This window comes from Anabrus simplex, chromosome 4, assembly GCF_040414725.1.
Source record: "Anabrus simplex isolate iqAnaSimp1 chromosome 4, ASM4041472v1, whole genome shotgun sequence".
Classification (NCBI taxonomy): domain Eukaryota; kingdom Metazoa; phylum Arthropoda; class Insecta; order Orthoptera; family Tettigoniidae; genus Anabrus; species Anabrus simplex.
This window is the reverse complement of record NC_090268.1, coordinates 200,098,008-200,111,847: the sequence shown is the minus strand read 5'-3', so window position 1 is coordinate 200,111,847 and position 13,840 is coordinate 200,098,008.

Genomic DNA, 13,840 nt, shown 5'->3' with positions numbered 1-13,840 from the left:
ATAGCAATGACTATGGTTCTTTGCTTTTCTGATACTTCAAAAGCTGTTTCGATGACGACATCATCTCTGCCTCGTTCTGTAACGATGTTAACTGTTTTCTTTAATTGCTCCGTAAGCTTCCAATTAGTCCGACTCCATGGCTAACTGGTTAGCGTGCTGGCCTTTGGTCACAGGGGTCCCGGGTTCGATTCCCGGCAGGGTCGGGAATTTTAACCATCATTGGTTAATTTCGCTGGCACGGGGCTGGTTGTATGTGTTGTCTTCATCATCACGACGCGCAGGTCGCCTACGGGTGTCAAATCAAAAGTCCTGCACCTGGCGAGCCGAACATGTCCTCGGACACTCCCGGCACTAAAACCCATACGCCATTTCATACCCACTCATTGTTGCATCAAAGTGGACTTCTTATGATGTTGAAAGAGCACTGGTTTGTCTCAAATGTCCCATATTAATTGGCCAGCTAATTCACCGGACATAAACTGTATTGAGCTTGCATGCGTTCGCCTCTGTGGTGTAGTGGTTGGTGTGATTGGCTGCCACCCCCGGAGGCCTGGGTTCGATTCCCGGCTCTGCCACGAAAATTTGAAAAAGTGGTACGAGGGCTGGAGCGGGGTTCACTCAGCCTCGGGAGGTCAACTGAGTGGAGGTGGGTTCGATTCCCACCTCAGGCACCATGGAAGTGGTTTTCCGTGGTTTCCCACTTCTTCTCCAGGCGAGATGGTACCTAACTTAAGGCCAACGTCGCTTCCTTCCCTCTTCCATGTCTATCCCTTCCAATCTTCCCATCCGCCCGCAAGGCCCCTGTTCAGCATAGCAGGTGAGGCCGCCTGGGCGAGGTACTGGTCGTCCTCCTCAGTTGTATCCTCCGACCCACAGTCTGAAGCTCTAGGACACTGTCCTTGAGGCGGTAGAGCTCCCTCGCTGAGTCCGAGAGAAAAAGCGACCCTGAACGGTAAACAGAAGAATAAAAAGAAAAGAAGAAGAAGAAGAACTTGATGCTTGTACAGGCTGAAAATGGCCGTTTTTGATCGTCGATCAAATCCCATTGATCGCTTTTAGGGCTATTGGCCAGGTGGCAGATTCCTTATCAGTTCTATGGAAATTTTTCAAATTTATCGTTCCAAACCTCCACGGTCACTCCCAGACGTCATTAGTCATTAGAGTAGTCCCGAGGGAATAGAACCTTCGTTCTCAAGATAACATTAGTGTACTGATCACAAACATGGTACAGCATGTCAGAGACCTTAGCAATGCCACAGTACTAAGACAGTATGAAAAATGGAGAACCTTCACTAAAAAATTAAAAATGTATTTTTTCATTATTACTTTTTATTTGCATTAAATATTGCAAGACAAATGTAAAAGTTGACATTTCCAGGTTGTGTGTCTGTGTGGTTCTATAAACAACGTTCCGTAAGTCTAACTTTATTATTTCATTCCATCCTTGATATTTCAAACTTTTTTGCGTTGTATATTTTGTTCATCCTTAGATCTGGGCGTTTAATATGACATCGTATGGGAGTGAATTGAGGCTTCAGAGACAAATGGGGTGGTTTGTTGACCAATGGGAGCCGACTGTGTTCGACCGAAGACAAATTCCGGACATGGCCACCGAGGTGTATTTTCGTCGTCCCGCGTTTTTCCTCCATACGTGCAGTAATTAACCTCCGGAATGACTTTTGCTCCCAACTTGTTCGAGATGCTGATGTTTTCCATCTCGCAGCGCATTACCGTTCACTGCGGGGTACGAGGGCTCATTAACTTGCCGATAATCGAAGCTTTTCTTTAACTTATCGAGTCTTAGACCCATGCGGCGCGTTGAGCAAGGCTTAGCCAAATTGATTGTTGAGACTTCTTTTGTTGTTGTTGTGATATCTGAAGCCATCACATTTCAGTTTCGCCTTAATTAATTAATAACTGTTAGGTTCTTTAGTCTGCCTAAACTAATGTTTGAATAAATGAATTTATTAACTACCTACCTGAAAAAATACACATATGGTAATAGAGTTATGCCTGAAAAACAGACAACTGAATTAAAATGGAATGATTTCGTTCTTGAAAGAACAATATCAGATTCTATCAAATCACACTCAAAAACATTTCTGAGGGATGTCTCGTAATTCGCTCATATGGCCTACGTCGGGAGATGGAGTAGCAGGCCATCCCTCTCCCAAATAAGCTGAAAACGATAAAAGGAACTCGAGTGGCAAGCCATCCCTCTCCCAAATAAGCTGAGAACGATAAAAGGAACTGGAGTAGCAGGCCATCCCTCTCCCAAATAAGCTGAGAACGATAAAAGGAACTGGGGTGGCAGGCCATCCCTCTCCCAAGTAAGCTGAGAACGATAAAAGTAACTGGAGTGGCAGACCATCCCTCTCCCAAGTAAGCTGAATACGATAAAAGGATCTACGAAGGTATGGAAGACTTCCCTTCAGGTTTCTGGAAGAGAAGCAGTGATATTATGTCGTCTTCGCATCACCATGTTATAGTAACGCACTCCTACTTACTGAAGGGAGAAGGTCGCCCAGGTGTGTCCTTGCGGCGGTCATCTAACCGTGGCACACGTCCTTAGGGAGTGTGTGGACCTGGCCGATCTGCGCCGTAATCGCAAATCTTCCGAGTACCATCTCTCTCATCCTACGAGAGTCAGCAGACCTCGTCATCCGTTTTGAGATAGATGGTGGCCTGTTTTATCGTGTATCAAAGTGAGTTTTCCATCTGATTTTCATTTTTATTTTATTTTTAACTACATTTTATTGCGTTGTTTTGTGTATTTTAATGTGTTTTAACCTTTTAATTTGAATGATATACATGTTTGCACGTCAAGGCAATGCCTTAGTCTACGTAATCTATTCTCTCCATAATTTTATCAGAAAATAAGGCATTGCGAATTAGATCTACTGATTATTTTAAATTCATATTCGTTTTTCATCATCATTTGTTTCAAATTCTAATCAGTGGATACATTTTAAAATTCTAATTATCATTATATTCCGCTCCATCTCATATCATTAGGGGCCGTTGGCCTAGATGTTAGGCCCCTTTAAAAAACAAGTATAGCCTACTACGGCACACGGTACATACATTCTGAATTATAATAGAGATATAAATCAAACTGATATGTAATAGCGAATTCTGGCCCACTGAGGAAAGCAACGGAAAACTATCTCACTCCTCATTTCCCCAGTATGCCTCTTCAGTGACCACTAGGTAGACTAGGTGGAACTACTTAGGATAAAACTAGCCTTCGGACTGAATACTCACTACTGAGCATATTATTATTATTATTATTATTATTATTATTATTATTATTATTATTATTATTATTATTATTATTATTATTATTATTATTATTATTATTGTACCGGGCGGTACACCTCCACGATGCAAGTTCAAATCTTGCGCCAATTGAAACTCCTCTACAGGAGAAGCTCCGAACTTTACAACTGAACTAGTTCTACGGTTTATCAGAAGATGTCACTGAGTGTTTGTGATTTACTTTTGTTTTTCATGGATCAAGAAGTGTGGACATTCTCTAACAGATGTCTCTACAAAAAACTATAGTAATACACTCTGGTGTAATGGAATGAACTTTTCTGAAGAAATTTAGTATTCATAAGTTTTGTTTTTACTATATTTTGTTCTGTTATCTTTGGGTTGGCAACATTAATCCTTTCTATCCGCCTGTTTTGAATTTAGCCAATCCCAAATTTCTTTAATTTAATTCCAACCAGTCATGTATGTCTTCTTCGACATAGATATGTTGCTCTAAGCTATCCAATAAAAGCGAAAGGTTGTGTCTACTCATTCCTGAAAGGTCTCGAATTTTCCACGAGGGTATAAAAACTGCTGATTTTCTTGTCTTGGTGCCACTAGTATAACATCTAATTCAGTGTGTGGATATGTAGCAGGAGGCGGGAAGCGCCTATTTCTTCTAGCAGCAGTTCTTCTACAAGGTAATGGCCTTTTAACATCTTCATTTCTTGCTAGCTCAGCAGTTTAACTCTCGGGGAGGGTTCGAAACCTTTAGTATGTAACCTACCTTTTAAAATATAAATTCCTTTTCTGTCTATGTAAAATCTACAAATTTCTTTCACTGTAAAGCGGAGATAGAGAGTGCTTTACCCTCCCGAACTCCCCTTCATTTTGAAACTGAGGTGACTACGTTTTAATAACCGTTTCTTCTCTTCCTTTATGTATTAAAGTTCTCATACGGGTCACCTCCCTTGCTTGGGATTAGCCCCTGTGTACCGGCCTAGAGCCACTTAGGTTTTAAAGGTGTATTTTGAAGTGCAAGTTCACGCCTCCAGTTCCTTCTGTACTTTGGGCCAGTAACTCATCCTGATGTTTTGTTTATTTCATGCAAAGGCCCTGTAGGTTGGGTATTAGATACCCCTGTTTCACTGTATGTGTGCCTTGAGGGCAGTTAGGAGTAAGGGTTGTTGTGGCCTTTGATAAGGCTGGTAAAAAACGAGAACAGGTCAGCTCTTTCTGGTATTTTGGAAAGTGCCTCTAGGAGGCCTGACATTGTTAAGCGGGAGCAAGAGCTCCAGGTACTGAAGGGGTTTTCTGCCCTTTGTTGAATTGTGGGTGTGAGCTGGGAGCTCAGACTTTGGGGCTTGTAGCCCAGAATTGTAAAGTTGCTGTGTACCTGATTTAACTGTTGTTATTTGTTGTACGCTCAAAATTCTATGTTACCATTGTTAAGTTTTGAAAATATAACCTTTGTTGAAATTTTAATTCATCTTTTGAACTTGTAGTTAGACCCATTCCAGCCCGCACCTTCTTTCACCTCTGCTGATCCACCAAAACACGGTAACAATTATTATTATTATTATTATTATTATTCTTGTTTTCGAATAGGTCTACTATGGACCACGTTAAGCATCATTCATTTACGGTTCTTCCTCTTTCGATCGGCCCAGTACTTCTTCATCCTTTCGGAGTGGGCTTCTTTACGTTCTCGTGACCAGTTGTTGCCGGTCCGTTTTTTGCTACTTTGATCTTGGAATCCCTTAATTTTGTTGATGATTTTTCTGTATTCCTGTCTGTTGTATACTGCCTGCTGTGATATATTATTTTCCTCCATATCCTCCTTGACCCCTTTAAGCCAGCTAGTTTGTGTCTTCCTGTTCTCCATGTATTCCAGAATTCGCTTGGCTGTTCTCTCTGGTGGCATTCTTTTAATGTGTCCGTAGAAGCAGAGTCTTCTCTTCTTGAAGGATGTTGTGATTTTTTCGGTCCTTTTGTATAGTTCCTCATTTGGTCGCAGTCTAAATTCTTGACCCACTTTCCTGGGCCCTAGTATCTTCCTCAAGATCTTCCTTTCTGTCTTTTCAATGTTTTCTAGTAAGCCCTTCCTGTTCAGTGGAATACATTCGATCGCATATAGACTCTCTGGTTTGATGACAGTGTTGTAATGTCTGATTTTTGCAGTGAATGAAACTGATTTTTTATTGTAGACATTTCGACATAACTGGTATGCTGCTTCCATCTTTCTTGCCCTTTCCTGTAATGCTATTCCTGGTAGTCCTGTTGGGGTTATCCATTCCCCTAGATATTTAAACTTCTGTACTCTTTTAATTGTTCCATATTTGGTGACAATATTTTGTGTCGGATCCTTTTTGTCCTGAATCATTAGTTCCGTCTTTTCGAAGGATATCTGAAGTCCCGTCTTTACAGCAGTCTCTTGAAGTGTTTCAATTTGTACCTTGGCTGTTTCAGTGTCTTCTGCCAGTATTGCCATATCATCTGCGAATGCTAGACAGTCAATTTTGATTCCAGATCTTCCCAGTGATATTCCATTTTTCACCCCTAATTCCATCAGTCTCTTCCTCCACTCTCTGACCACTTTTTCAAGTATAACATTAAACAGAAGTGGTGACATCCCGTCCCCTTGTCGGACACCTGTTTCGATCTTGAATGGTTTTGACAACATACCCATAAACTTAACCTGTGATGTAGTGTCAGTGATGGTTTCTTTGATTAAATTTCTAGTTTTTTTATCTATCCCAAACTCTTCTAACGTGCTTATCAAGGTTGCTCTGTCGACTGAATCATAGGCTTTCTTAAAATCCACAAATACAATCACTAGATTTTTGGCTGTGAGTGCACGTAGTTGTATTATGGAGATTAGGTTGAAAATTTGCTCGCTGCATGATCTCCCTTTCCGGAATCCTGCCTGGTATTCACCAAGTTCTTTTTCTATTATCCCTTCAGTCCTGTTTTGTAGTGCCTTGGATAGAATTTTAGAGGCAACTGGTGGCAATGATATTCCTCTGTAATTGTTAACGTTTGTTCTGTCTCCTTTTTTGTGCAGCGGGTGTATTAATGATGTCTTCCATTCCTTTGGGATGCTCTCCGTCTGCCAAATCTCCTCAAACAGTGCTTCTAGCTGAGTCACTAAGTGTTCTCCGGCATATTTCAATAACTCTGCAACTATTGAATCTTCACCTGACGTCTTATTGTTCTTCAGTCCTGTTATTATTCCCCTGATTTCTTTTTTATTAGGTGGTTCTGAGTCCGGTGTCTGAAACACAGAGAATATAAGCTTTTGAAATGTGAAGTTACAGAAGAATGCTGAAGGTGATATGGATAGATCGAATCACGAATGAAGAGATACTGAATCGAATTGGTGAGAGGAGATCGATTTGGCTATAAATTTGACGAGAAGAAGAGATTAAATGAAATGACGTAATTTTAGTGCCGGGAGTGTCCGAGGACAAGTTCGGCTCGCCAGATACAGGTCTTTTGATTTGACTCCCGTAGGCGACCTGCGCGTCGTGATGGGGATGAAATGACGATGAAGGCGACACATGTACCGTACGACGTTAACAAAATCAATCATCGCATTCATTTGCACATTCTCGGTGAGCCAGTGACTTACAAGTTGTCGAGACAGTTGTCGACGAAGACCAAGTGGTAGATTATCCAATGAAGTTTCTAAATCCATCTGGCATGCCACCGCACAATTTGAATTTTGGACCGGGCGAGTTGGCCGTGCGGTTAGGAGCTCGCGGGTGTGAGCTTGCATCCGGGAGATAGTGGGTTCGAACACCACTGTTGAAGTCCTGAAGATGGTTTTCCGTGGTTTCCCATTTTCACACCAGGCAAATGCTGGGAATGTACCTTAATTAAGGCCACGGCCGCTTCCTTCCAACTCCTAGGCCTTTCCTGTCCCATCGTCGCCATAAGATCTATCTGTGTCGGTGAGACGTAAAGCCACTAACAAAAAAAAAATAGACTTTGAAAGTTGACTCACGGATAATGCTCCTTCGGAATTTGGATCCACCGAAGCTACGCAACGGAACCGGACTTGCCATCAAAGCATTAATGCCGAACGTCACTGCAGCAACAGTCATCAGCGCCAAAGGTCAAGGAGAGAATGTGCTGATTCCGCGCATCCCAATGATTTCTAGCCATTTGTCATTCGACTTCAAGCGATTACAGTTTCCAGTGCGTCTGTCTTTTGCGATTACAATCAAAAAGCCCAAGGACAATCGCTAAGCGTTGCTGGATTTAATTAGGAAAATCCATGTTTTTCACATGGTCACCTGTATGGGCACCCACATGACAGTTTCTAGAGGGGGCCCAGACCTGGGGGTACGAGTAATTTTAATATTTTGGAAGATAAATGGCGATTTGTATTCTGCGGTAGAATAATCCACGGTATCCCCTGCCTGTTGGTGGTGGACGGTACTACCGCTTTTACGTAATACTGACTTTTAAATAATTTCTTGAAAGGAAAACACGTGACTACACTAGATTTTTGCCTTTCCCTGAGAGCTAGAGGGGGGCCGCGGCCCTACCTACCCGGGTATGGGGCGCCCTTCGTCTCCTGTATGTTGCTTGCTCCAGAGTGGGCACGCCGAGGAATCTATTCGTTTCCGTACCAGATGGAAAAACAAAGAACGTCGTGTATACACTCGCGTTGCAATGAACATCATTAAATAAACCGTTATTTATGTAAGCAAATAGGAATAGTTTGATCACATTCATAAACATAGGAATATAGATAATAGAACACATTTAGAGTAATTATTTTTTTTTGTTTTATACGTTAAATTACAAATATAAGAAGAAAAATGTTAATTAAAAAAACCAAAAATGATGAACTATATTAATAAATTATTACATACACTGACTGACAGAGCAAATGCAACACCAAGAAGGAGTGGTTCGAAAGGGATGAAAGTTGGGAAAAAAACAGAGACGGCTCGGACGAATAATTGATGTTTATTTCAAACCGATATGCAGGTTACACAATGCGCACGGCATCGACTCAGTAGGATGTAGGACCACCGCGAGCGGCGATGCACGCAGAAACACGTCGAGGTACAGAGTCAATAAGAGTGCGGATGGTGTCCTGAGGGATGGTTCTCCATTCTCTGTCAACCATTTGCCACAGTTGGTCGTCCGTACGAGGCTGGGGCAGAGTTTGCAAACGGCGTCCAATGAGATCCCACACGTGTTCGATTGGTGAGAGATCCGGAGAGTACGCTGGCCACGGAAGCATCTGTACACCTCGTAGAGCCTGTTGGGAGATGCGAGCAGTGTGTGGGTGGGCATTATCCTGCTGAAACAGAGCATTGGGCAGCCCCTGAAGGTACGGGAGTGCCACCGGCCGCAGCACATGCTGCACGTAGCGGTGGGCATTTAACGTGCCTTGAATACGCACTAGAGGTGACGTGGAATCATACGCAATAGCGCCCCAAACCATGATGCCGCGTTGTCTAGCGGTAGGGCGCTCCACAGTTACTGCCGGATTTGACCTTTCTCCACGCCGACGCCACACTCGTCTGCGGTGACTATCACTGACAGAACAGAAGCGTGACTCATCGGAGAACACGACGTTCCGCCATTCCCTCATCCAAGTCGCTCTAGCCCGGCACCATGCCAGGCGTGCACGTCTATGCTGTGGAGTCAATGGTAGTCTTCTGAGCGGACACCGGGAGTGCAGGCCTCCTTCAACCAATCGACGGGAAATTGTTCTGGTCGATATTGGAACAGCCAGGGTGTCTTGCACATGCTAAAGAATGGCGGTTGACGTAGCGTGCGGGGCTGCCACCGCTTGGCGGCGGATGCGCCGATCCTCGCGTGCTGACGTCACTCGGGCTGCGCCTGGACCCCTCGCACGTGCCACATGTCCCTGCGCCAACCATCTTCGCCACAGGCGCTGCACCGTGGACACATCCGTATGGGTATCGGCTGCGATTTGACGAAGCGACCAACCTGCCCTTCTCAGCCCGATCACCATACCCCTCGTAAAGTCGTCTGTCTGCTGGAAATGCCTCCGTTGACGGCGGCCTGGCATTCTTAGCTATACACGTGTCCTGTGGCACACGACAACACGTTCTACAATGACTGTCGGCTGAGAAATCACGGTACGAAGTGGGCCATTCGCCAACGCCGTGTCCCATTTATCGTTCGCTACGTGCGCAGCACAGCGGCGCATTTCACATCATGAGCATACCTCAGTGACGTCAGTCTACCCTGCAATTGGCATAAAGTTCTGACCACTCCTTCTTGGTGTTGCATTTGCTCTGTCAGTCAGTGTATCTCTGCCGTTTTTACGAGCGGAGAGTCAGCGATTGCAGACAAGTGGAAAGAATCAAGGCAGAGAGAGAGAGAGAAAAAAGCATAACTCTCTGAGAGTTAACATTACAAACTAGAAATAATGTACATTTCTTGTCACCCTGAACTCTCACGCCCTCGGTGAAAATTAAATCACTGAGCGGTAATTACTGGAGCGAGCACAAAAAATACTTCACAAACGAGAGGATTAAAACAATGGCAAATAAATTTCAGGAAACATATGCGTTTAATTGTGAGAAGTTTTCTGTTGGATTTACATTGTAAACACATGACGGATTATCACTGGAACAAGAGTGAAGTCACGGAGATGATGATGTGTGTTGTTGTTTAATGCACCTAGTAATAAAGTCTTTGAAAGGCTTGTAACTAAATTACTTTGTACCAAACGTCACGTCACCGTCTGACATAACGTTCCTTTGTAAATCGAGACAATATTTTAAAGGTCAATACTCCCTACTCCACATACTCGCCAACATTTAGAAGTAAATACATTGCAGTAAAACTAAAACCAAACCAAACCCCATGGCACTACAGCCCTTGAAGGGCCTTGGCCTACCAAGCGACCGCTGCTCAGCCCGAAGGCCTGCAGATTACGAGGTGTCGTGTGGTAGCACGATGAATCTTTTCGGCCATTATTCTTGGCTTTCTAGACCGGGGCCGCTATCTCACCGCAGATAGCTCCTCAATTCTAATCACGTAGGCTGAATGGACCTCGAACCAGCCCTCAGGTCCAGGTAAAAATCCCTGACCTGGCTGGGAATCGAACCCGTGGCCTCCGGGTGAGAGAAAAGCACGCTACTCCTACACCACGGGGCCGGCTGTTGGCATTTGTTATATCCTCTTCAGGCGCAATGTCCACATGCGAGAAAAAAATACTCTTTAATATCTTATTATAAATGTAATCGAATGTTCCAACAATGCTATTTGTGTTCTCAAAGTTGGTGACAGAATAGTGAAAATGTCTCTAAAACTTCTGTTAGAAGCTACATCCAGTACGTAAAGTCCAGAGCTGCTACGTGTAATAATAGGATCAGTGTTATGGTTATACAACATTTCCAGTCTTCCCTGGTCTTACAGGTTACCAAAACCGACATTATTGCTTGAGTTATTTTGATGATGATGTTTGTTGTTTAGAGGGGCCTAACAGCTAGGTCATCGGCCCCTAATGGTACAAGTTGTAAAAGACTAAGTCACCTCCGTACAGGCCATGAAGGCCCTTGGAGGAGTGGAAGGTAAAGGCTTCCACCATTGTTAACCGCGGCACGTGATGAGGTAGAGTGTTTAGCTCTACGTCCGGCCGCCTTTGCCCCCAGGAATTAACCTGGTACTCATTTTTGGTGTAGGCTGAGTGAACCTCAGGGCCATATGCACCTCCGGAAGTGGAAATCTCGTTTCTTTAATTTTACGACTTCCTGACGGGGATTCGAACCCACGTCCTTCCGGGCGAACCGAGCACGCCTTTACCGCCTCGGCCAGGCAGCCCCTACAAGTTGTAACGAAATGCAAATTAAAACTTCAAATTGTATCCACTGACTATAATCTAAAACGAATGGTGATGAGAAAATGATCGTGAAACCAAAACAATCAGTGGATTCAATTCACAATGTCTTAATTACTGGGATGATGCTTATTATCTAAAGGGATACAAAATCCAAGTCACCGCCCCCTCATAATCGTACTAATAACTAGTAAAGCAGAACCAGGCTGTTCCTCCTACAGTAGTACTGATCACAGGTAACGTACACTCATGGTGTTTCTCGCATGGTGGTACTAATCACAGGTAATGTAGATACATGGTATGTCACACACAATGGCTCCACTCGCAAGTAACACAAGCCCATGGTGTTTCACACATAAGGGCACTACACACAAGCAACGAAGTCCTCACATATTGGGACTGATCACGGGCGCCGGTATTCCCGTGGTGTTCCTCACGTGGTGGAACTAATCACAGGCCACGTATACTCATGGTGTCACTCACATAGTGGTACTAATCATAGGCAATGCAGACCCACGGTGTATCACACATCATGGTAACGCACACAGGCAAAACAAACCTATGGTGTTCCTCGCATAGTGGTACTAATCAAGGGCACCAGCTTAGCCCGTGGTATTTCTCACGTGGAAGTAATAAGAATGATGAACACAACACCTCAGTTGATCAAGATAGTGAAATTCCGAAAGCTGCAGTATCTTGGACATATAATGCGCAACACAGATTGATACAACCTACTCCAAAAAATACTCCAGGGGAAAATCAACAGCAAAAGAGGTCCTGGAAGAAGACGAATATCTTGGCTTGACAATCTTACAGGCTGGTGCAACATGTCATCAGTTGAACTGTTCCGCGCTGCCACAAACAAGACGAAAATAGCCATCAATATCGCAAACATCCGAAAAGGATAGGCACCGAGAGAAGAAGTAGTAGTAACCACAGGCAACGTAGACCCATGGTGTTTCTCATAAAGTGGTACTACTCATAGGTAACGCAGACCCATTCTGAACACAGTGGATCATCATGGTACTGCTCCTATATAACGTAGACCCATGGCTTTCCTCGCAAGTAACTTCGACCCATGGTGTTCCGCACGTAATGATACTAATCACAAGTACAGTAATCTCATGGTTCTAACGTCATCATCCCTTGGTCGCCCCTCACGACAGGCAGGTACTCTTCGTCTGCGTCCCCCACCCACACGGAGGTTTGAGTTATTTTAACATGAAATTCGTTAGACGACTGATTTACGACTTTGTTCTTCCTACAGATACGTTTCGGATCCAAAATCTGTTGATGAAGAAGATGAAGAGTATATTTTCCACCATACATGAAGATACTTTTGAACATGATTATTATTTTCGTAATAAAAATGGGCATTATACTAGAGATCGTACGGACCTAAGAACCACATATGTGTGAACTCCTCAAAAAAACAATCTACTGCTATAGATGGACGTAATGGCAATATTGGAATTTATCCTCAAATGAGGCCGTGAGGCCTGTGGAAGATATAATACAGCGCGGATGTTGGGAGGGGGCAAAAGTGATCAAAGCTGCTTTCAAACGTCATTATTTTATCAGAATCAGCGACGGATGTTAGAAACGTTTCGTCAAAGCTGCCTGGTGCTCATCTTCAAGCAGACCCGAGAAAATGGAGTTGGAGTGACCTCTGAGTGCGTGACGTCACAATTCGCATCTCCTGGAAGGCGATCACTTGTGACGTTGCCTCGCTTGTTTCTTCTCCATCCTCAGGCTTGGCCAAAATCTACGCCCAAACGGTACCTGTTTCCCTTTCTACCCTGAATTCTTCTGATCATGAGTCCGGCTCCATGGTTAAATGGTTAGCGTGCTGGCCTTTGGTCACAGGGGTCCCGGGTTCAATTCCCCGCAGGGTCGGGAATTTTAACCATCATTGGTTAATTTCGCTCGCACGGGGGCTGGGTGTATGTGTCGTCTTTATCATAATTTCATTCTCATCACGACGCGCAGTATGGGAGTAAAATCAAAAGAACTGCACCTGGCGAGCCGAACATGTCCTCGGACACTCCCGGCACTAAAAGCCATACGCCATTTCATTTCAGATCATGAGTGAACATGTTCACCGTAGTCAGTGGGTCATCTCATATCATACCATGAGCTAGATGTTAGGCCCGTTTAGTCAACAATAATCTCAAGATTCAAGATTCAAGATACCCGTCTCCCTTAATCTCGAAAATCATAGATTAGGGAGAGGGTATTATTTATTGTAATCGTTTCATAATTTCATAATTTGTGATACATGCCGTATACAAAATTAGGAGTAACTTAAATAACTATTGTGAATAGTGTTAATAATTGGTACATGCGATGAATGTTCATATAAAGCAGGTGCATAGAAATTGAACAGAGAAAGAATACTAGAGAAAGAATACTATAAACTGAATGTTGGAGTTCCATTCGTATATAGTATTATGGCAGAAAAAAACAAAACATCTATTTATAGTGATATCTTTTCAGATTATCAAAGATAATATTGCCTTTGCAGGCTGTTAAGAAAAGAGAGAAAACGGAAATTATTACTCGACAATACATGAAACTAGTAGAACTACTGTAACGAGGTAGTTCCATGCTATCCCTTAAGCCTATGTACCTAATGGCTCTAGACTTCAACGGAGTTATATTGTCTAGGTTACCTTAGGCACAATTCGGTTCCTGGCTGACATGTATCACATCCTTTCCTTCCTTCAATTTCCTGCTCCACCTTCCCCT